The sequence below is a fragment of the Mastomys coucha genome, unplaced genomic scaffold (assembly GCF_008632895.1).
Source record: "Mastomys coucha isolate ucsf_1 unplaced genomic scaffold, UCSF_Mcou_1 pScaffold15, whole genome shotgun sequence".
Taxonomy (NCBI): Eukaryota; Metazoa; Chordata; class Mammalia; order Rodentia; family Muridae; genus Mastomys; species Mastomys coucha.
The window spans coordinates 158,960,109-158,967,608 of NW_022196897.1; positions in this window are offsets into that span (position 1 = coordinate 158,960,109).

Sequence of the window (7,500 nt, forward strand, 5' to 3'; positions counted from 1 at the left end):
TTTTTTGAGACGGGGTTTCTCTGTGTAGCCCTGGCTGTCCTGGAACTCACTCTGTAGACCAGGCTAGCCTCAAAGTTAAAAATCCACCTGCCTCTGCCTCCCAGGTGCTGGGCTTAAAGACATGTGCCACCACATTCCTTGTTTTTTTTAAGGCGCTTTATAGGCTGGTGAGATGGGTCAGCATTTGCTGCCAAGTCTAACAACCAGAGTTTGATCCCCAGAGCCCTCACGGTGGACGGAAGTTGGGGCGGGGGCGGGGGGGGGGCGCTCGGGACACTTCCTTCAAGTTATCCTCTGACCTCCACAGGCACGTGTCCCCTGCCTTTCATAAACAAGTATAAAAAGGTGACACTGAATTACAGGCCTGCGAAGAGCCAGCGGTAGGATAACACCATATAAAGGATGTGCTTGTAAACAGAACGCTCCCTTGTAGCTTGTCAGGGGTTCCAGAGCCTGTGGACCACCCACTTCTCCTTTCTGGGCACCATGAAGCTCTCAGATAAGATTTGGGGACCAAGTCATGTCCCGCACAACGGTATCTACTGCTTTGTCTGCTTAGTGGTGTTCTTGTAGAAGACTGCGACTCAGCGTAAAAGGCAATGTGATCACGCTTCCCAAACCAACCAGGGCCAGACAGCCAAGCCGCGAGCGAGCAGTGAGTGCTGTGGGGCATCTGGAATCGGCTGGGAACAGAGGTCAGCCAGTGATGTTCTCCTGCCAGGAACAGTAGTGACAGCTTGCAGGAGGCTGACCTTTCTGCACTGGGTCTAGAACAGTCCCAAGCGCGGGTGGCTCAAGGAGGCCTGGACCCAAGAGAGGCTCCCATTGGCTTAGATCAGATCAGGTGACCACTTCTGGGCTAAGCGATTGGGCCATCTAGAAACGAAGGGTCCCTCCCCCACAGCAGCCACATGGTGCAGAGGGAGTGAGACACGAAGGAGAAGGGAGGCTCCAGTCTTTAGAAGAGGAAATGGTCCTGTGATATAAAACAGTCGAAGCCTGCTTACTAATGTACCGTGAGCACATGATTAGAAGGTCCCAGATGTTTTGTTTTGTCTCTTCTTGGTTTGTTTTCTACACAGGAAAATCAAACACATTTCTCTGTTTAAACGGATTACCAACCATCTTTTCTGCCATCTTACCTGTCACTAATGTGAATATGTTGCTATTTTTCATTATATTTTCCTTTTCACTCCTTCCTTCCTTCCTTTGTTGTTGATTTATTGGTATTTGCTTTAGTTTGGTTTTCTTTTTTTAAAAAGATTTATTTATTTTATATATATGAGTACACTGTAGCTGTACAGATGGTTGTGAGCCATCATGTGGTTGCTGGGACTCGAACTCAGGACCTTTGCTCCCTCCAGCCTCATTCGCTCAGGCCCAAAGATTTATTCACTATTATAGGTAAGTACACTGTAGCTATCTTCAGACACACCAGAACAGAGTGTCAGATCTCATCAGGCATGGTTGTGAGCCACCATGTGGTTGTTGGGATTTGAACTCGTGACTTTCGGAAGAGTAGTCAGTGCTCTTAACCACTGAGCCATCTCTCCAGTCTTACTTTTGTTTTCTTAAGACGGGATTTCCCTATGTAGCCCTGACTGTCCTGGAACTCACTCTATAAACCATCTGGCCTCAAACTCAGAGATCTACCTGCCTCTGCCTCCTTTGGCCTGGAATTAAAGGAGTGCCCACCATACCTAGCTTCCTTTACTTTGGGCCAAAATGAATTCTTGGTTCTTAGTTAACCTGCAAGCCTGTGTATTTTGGAACATTCTCCCTGACAAACGACACTGGCGGTGAGCCCAATAAAAAGGTTGGTTTGGCCTGGTCTTCTTTCCCCCTTTACTCACTAATTTAGCTAATTTTTTTTTTCAATTTTTAACCACTCATGGTGGCAAACACCTTTAAACCCAGTGCTTCAGAGGCAGAGGCAGGCAGATCTCTGAGTTCAAATCCAGCCTGGTCTACAAAGTGAGTTCCAGAACAGCCAGGGGTACACAGAGAAAACCTGTCTTGAAAAACAAAATCATTATTATTATTATTATTATTATTATTATTATTATTGTTATTATTATTGTTCGAAGTAGTAGTAGTAGTAGTAGTAGTAGTAGATTTATATGTGGTGTGTCTGAGTGTGAGTTTGCCAGTGTGGAGGCCAGAAGAGGGTGTCAGATTCCCTGGGGCTGGGCTTACAGGTGGTATAGCTGCCTGAGGTGGGTTCTGGGAACTGAACTCAGCTCTTCCTGAAGCCAGTATGATGGGTGCGAGTTTACCATCTTCTGACCCAAAGTCACTTCTCACCAATCTTACCCACATGCATGCATAACTTAACAATGCATATTTTTGTTTATAATTATTTATTTGTAAGTAATGAATAATTCATAAATCCTAGACATTTGTTATGTTGAATCGTATAGAATGGTGAAAAAGAGCAACATTTGCAATTTCATATGGCTTAATACTTTGACCGTTTAATTTTTTTATTAGATGTTTTCTTTATTTATAATATCTCCTTTCCCAGGTTCCCCTCCAAAAAAAAAAAAAAGAAAAAATAAAATAAAACAAAAACAAAAACAAAACAATCCCCTGTTCCCTCCCCCCTCCCCCTGCTCACCATCCCACCCCTGTTTAATTTTTTTTATTTTGTATTGTCTTAAGACAGATTTTCACTCTTAAGCCCAGGCTGGCTTTGAACTTACATCAATTCTCCTGCTTCCGGCTCTCAAGTGCTGGGACTGCAGGCATCAGCCCCCATGGCTATCCTTTGGTGAGTCTCTGTTTGCTTTGATGCAGGGTCTTTCTATGTAGCTCTGAGTGTCCTTGGAGCTCTCGGTGTAGACCAGGCTGGGCTTGAACTCACAGAGATCTGGCTGCCTCTGCCTTCATAGTCCTGGGATTAAAGGTATGGCCACTACACCGCAGCCCTTAGTAAGTTTTTAAAAATTTAAGTATTTGGGCTGGAGAGATGGCTCAGTGGTTATGAGCACTGACTGCCCTTTCAAGAGGCCCAGGGTTCAGTTCCCACATGACAGCTCACAATTGTGTGTAACTGGATCCAACACCCTCATACAGACATACATGTAGGCAAAGCATTGATGCACATAAAATAAAAATAGATAAATTATATAAAAAATAAGTATTGCTGATAATCCCAGTACTCAGGAGGCAGAGGCAAGTGGATCTCTGTGAGTTAGGAGCCAGCCTGGTCTAAGTAGTGAGATCCAGGACAGCCAGGGTTACATAGACCCTGTCTCAAAACACAAAAAGAGATAAAATAAAATAAAATAGGAAATAAATTAAAATATCAGGGGAGTTATTTTTGGCATGGCTGTGCATGTCATAACCCCAGCACTCACAGGTAGAGGCAGGAGGATGGCTGGTTTGAGACCAGTCCGGATTATACTATAATATTGCTTCAAAACACAAAGCAAGCCGGGCGGTGGTGGCGCACGCCTTTGATCCCAGCACTTGGGAGGCAGAGGCAGGTGGATTTCTGAGTTCAAGGCCAGCCAGCTCTACAGAGTGAGTTCCAGGACAGCCAGGGCTACACAGAGAAACCCTGTCTCAAAAACAAAACAAAACAAAACAAAACAAAACCATGAAGCGAGGGGATGGGGGTAAGGGGGTAGGGGTGGGGAGTAGGTAAAGGCACTTGCCACACAAGCCTGATGGTAACCTGAATCTGACCCCCAGGCCCACCTTAAAGCAGGATGTGTGGCATGCATGCATCTGTAATCCCCACACTCCTACGGGGCCATGGGAGGCAGAGACAGGAAGCTGGCCCAAGGCACCCTGCTAACTAGTCTGGACTATGATGTAACCACGGAGACCAGAGATCCAGCTTCAGACAAGGTGGAGGCAAGAACTGACTTCTGAAAAGTTACCCTCTGACCTCCACACGCATGCCGAACTCTTACACGCAAGCCACATTAGAAAAAGACGTTCAGTTTTATTCTCCACCCTTCAGATAGCGCAAATAGCAGGCTTAATCGCTTTTGGGTGATTATAGCTAAGGTGTCTGCTAAAGTCAGCTTTCTGTGTGGGCCAAAATAGCCATAAACCTTGTCGTAAGATCTTAAAAACGGAAGTCTTACACTTATTTTTATTGTTATAATATTTTATAAATTTTAAGGAATATGACAAAAAAGATTGTGTGTGTGTGTGTGTGTGTGTGTGTGTGCCCTTTAAGGCTAGAGCCACCAGATCCTCTGGAGCTGAAGTTGCAGGGTTGTGCGCCTCCTGATAGAGGTGCTGGAATCCAAACTTCAGCCCTCTGCCAGAACAGTGAACGCTCTTAACCTCTGAGCCACCTCTCCCTCCGGCCCATTACCGAAGCTGTATTACACTTTGTCTTTTTAAATAGAAACAATGATATATGACTCCAGGGGAATACTGGAATACGCACACCACCTGGGTTTTTTTTTTTTTTAACTGATTTTAGATGTATTCATTTCATTTTATGCATGAATGTTTTGCCTGCATGTATGTATATGTACTACATGTGTGCCAGAAGAAGGCACAACTACATCCTGAAGCTAGAGTTGGGGATGGCTACGGGTCACCATGTGGGTGGTTTGAACTGAACCCAGGCCCCTGTAAGGGTAGCTCACACACTTGGCTGCGAGCCATCTCCCCAGGGCCATGACTTGGATTCTCCTGTTCTTTCCCTCTCCCTCTCCTTCCTTCCCCCTCTCTTTCTTTCTTTCTTTCTTTCTTTCTTTCTTTCTTTCTTTCTTTCTTTCTTTCTTTCCCCCCTTCCCCCTCCTCTCCCTTTCTCTTCCCCCTTCTCCTAGTCTTCTTTCTCTTCTTCCTCTTCCTCCTCCTATTCTTCCTCCTCCTCTTCTCCCTCCTCTTCTCCCTCCTCCTCCTCCTCCTCTCCTTCTTCTTCTTCTTCTCCTTCTCCTCTTCCTTTTCCTCCTCCTCCTCTTCCTTTTCCTCCTCCTCCTCTCCTTCTTCTTCTTCTTCTTCTTCTTCTTCTTCTTCTTCTTCTTCTTCTTCTTCTTCTTCTTCTTCTTCTTCTTCTTCTTCTTCTTCTCATTCTTATAGAAAGTCTAAATGTACTGCTATGTTTGGGGTAAACCACTCCAGCAGGCTGCCTCCCTGGTTTTCTGGGCTTAAATGTGGATAGGCAGACCAAGAGTCTTGCCACAGATGTGTTGCAAGGAGAATCCAGATAGAGGAGTGGATTACGCACGCAGCTGGCAGCTCACATAACTGAGTTTAGGAAGCCTACCCCACTGTGTCTATAAAAGTACCCTTCTTATTCAGTTCCCAGCAGCCACACACGATAGCTCACTGCCATCTGTACAGCTACAGTGTACTCATACACATACAAATAAATAAAATAAACCTTTAAAAAAAAAAGAAAAAAGGTACCCTTCTTTTGTGATTTTAATATGTCCACAGTCTGAGGCTACTCAACCTGCTAGGTTTGAAGGTGAACAGCCAGAGAGGCTGGTGACACCTCCCACCCCCAGACTCACCCCCTTAGTGGGTGGCACACAAGTCCCCTTAGTTGGTCTGTGCAACTGGGGGGCTTTTGAGTATCTATCCAGGCTCACCAGGGATTAAATGCAACATACATGTATTGTATTTAAAGGAAGCTGGATATCATTCAAATTCCAGCACAGTGTAGGCAAAAACTCAAAGTGCAGAGGGCATAGCTTTTGTGGAGATCTGAATCAGGAAGGACTCCAGCAAAGGGCTTCTGAGAGGTGATCACTCTGTCTGTGTTAACCCCACCTCGTGCATCAGCGCCTGAGGCCTTGTCCTTTCTTGTCTCCCAATCTCCAGTAAGCCTCCTCAGATACTGTCCGAATATGTTAGACTGGGTTGGTTTTCTTTTCTTTAAATATTATTTAATGTATATGAGTATACTGTCGCTGTCTTCAGACACACCAGAAGAGGGTATCAGATCCCCTTACAGATGGTTGTGAGCCACCATGTGGTTGCTGGGAATTGAACTCAGGGCTTCTGGAAGAGCAGTGCTCTTAACTACTGAGCCATCTCTCCAGCCCAACTGGGTTGGTTTTCAATTCCAAGGTTTATCAACCACCCCTCCTCTTTCTCCAGCCACCCCGGGTCTCTTTGCTTCCTCTCTATGCTTTCTAGTTCTCCCCTATCCCACCCACATGTCCCCTTGCTTGGTACAAGCCACTGCTTTGTAAATCTAGACTCAGCCAGCCATGAACCCGGTAGCAGTGTCTTACTGCTCTTCCCAGGATCCTAAGCTTTTGATGAGCTTCCCCCTGTGGTATGCTGCAGGTCACTGAACTGACTAGGTGATGCCAGGTTCAAGGGTGTATTTATTTGCTAGTGTAAATTATGTACAAGGGGCCATGGGGTGTGTGTGTGTGTGTGTGCCCTTAAACACCTATGCCAGACATTTTAGTTCCTCTTATCACCATTTTCTCTGCCACCTATTTCACCCTTGTGCCACGTCTGCCCCCAACCTCCTCTTACTCTGCCCTAAGCAGATAGCTCTGAAGCCCCCATCACAGCCTCTGGAAGCTCTAACCGCTGTCTGCCCCTCCTACCCAGCCTGGCACCAGAGAGGGGGCCCCTAAACCATTCTCTGAATGAAGGTCAGCGTGAAGGGAAGGGCCACAATCACCTCCTGGGGTTCTATTTTCCCTTCGGCTCCGCCTCTCATCTGCATGTGAGCTGCCGATTGGGCTGGAGGAAAGGTTTCGTTCCTCTCTTTATCCTACTAGTAAACTGAGCTGAAAACCCGGCTGTAGAGGGTCCCCAACCCTGGGGAAAGTCGGTACCTGCTTCAGGGCCAATGCCAAAAGCCCAGCGCTCCTGGATATCAGGGACCAGGTTGGGGGTGGGGGGCAGCTCCCCGGCTGGGTCCGCTTTTTTCTCTTTGTTTTTCACTTCTGTGTGCCCCGGCTTTCTCTTTGCCTTGGAAACAGTAAAGCACCTCAGATTGCGTCAGGTGACTGAGCCGTGGTGCCAAGCCCTTGTCTTCAGAGTTGACATGCTAGAGAAGGCCTTTCCTGTAAACCTCTTACCTTGCCGGAGAGACATGGATCCAGCCGGACACCCGAGCTCCAGGTTTTATGTCCTTCGCAGTTGACCTAGTTTGGGAATTTTTATTTTATTTTATTTTATTTTATTTTATTTTATTTTATTTTACTTTGGCCCAGGCCAGTTTGCTTAAAGAACTAAAATTTGGTTGTAGGATCAGGTCACCAGCTCCTCAGTCACCACCTCGCACGTTGGGGCTTTCTTCAGGGAGAGAGAGTTAAGCGCATGCACCAAGCTAGAGAACTCATCCCTGAAGTCCAGAGGCTGCTCTGGGGTGGGGCCCCGGGTGCGCGCGGTGTGTGTGTGTGTGTGTGTGTGTGTGTGTGCGCGCGCGTGGTGTGTGTGTGTGTGTGTGTGTGTGTGTGTGTGTGTGTGTGTATACCAGGACCCTCTGCCTGCTTTTAAACGTCACTACACAATACAAGTATAGTGTCTTTCAGTTCTGAATGTCAGGACGCTGAGGCG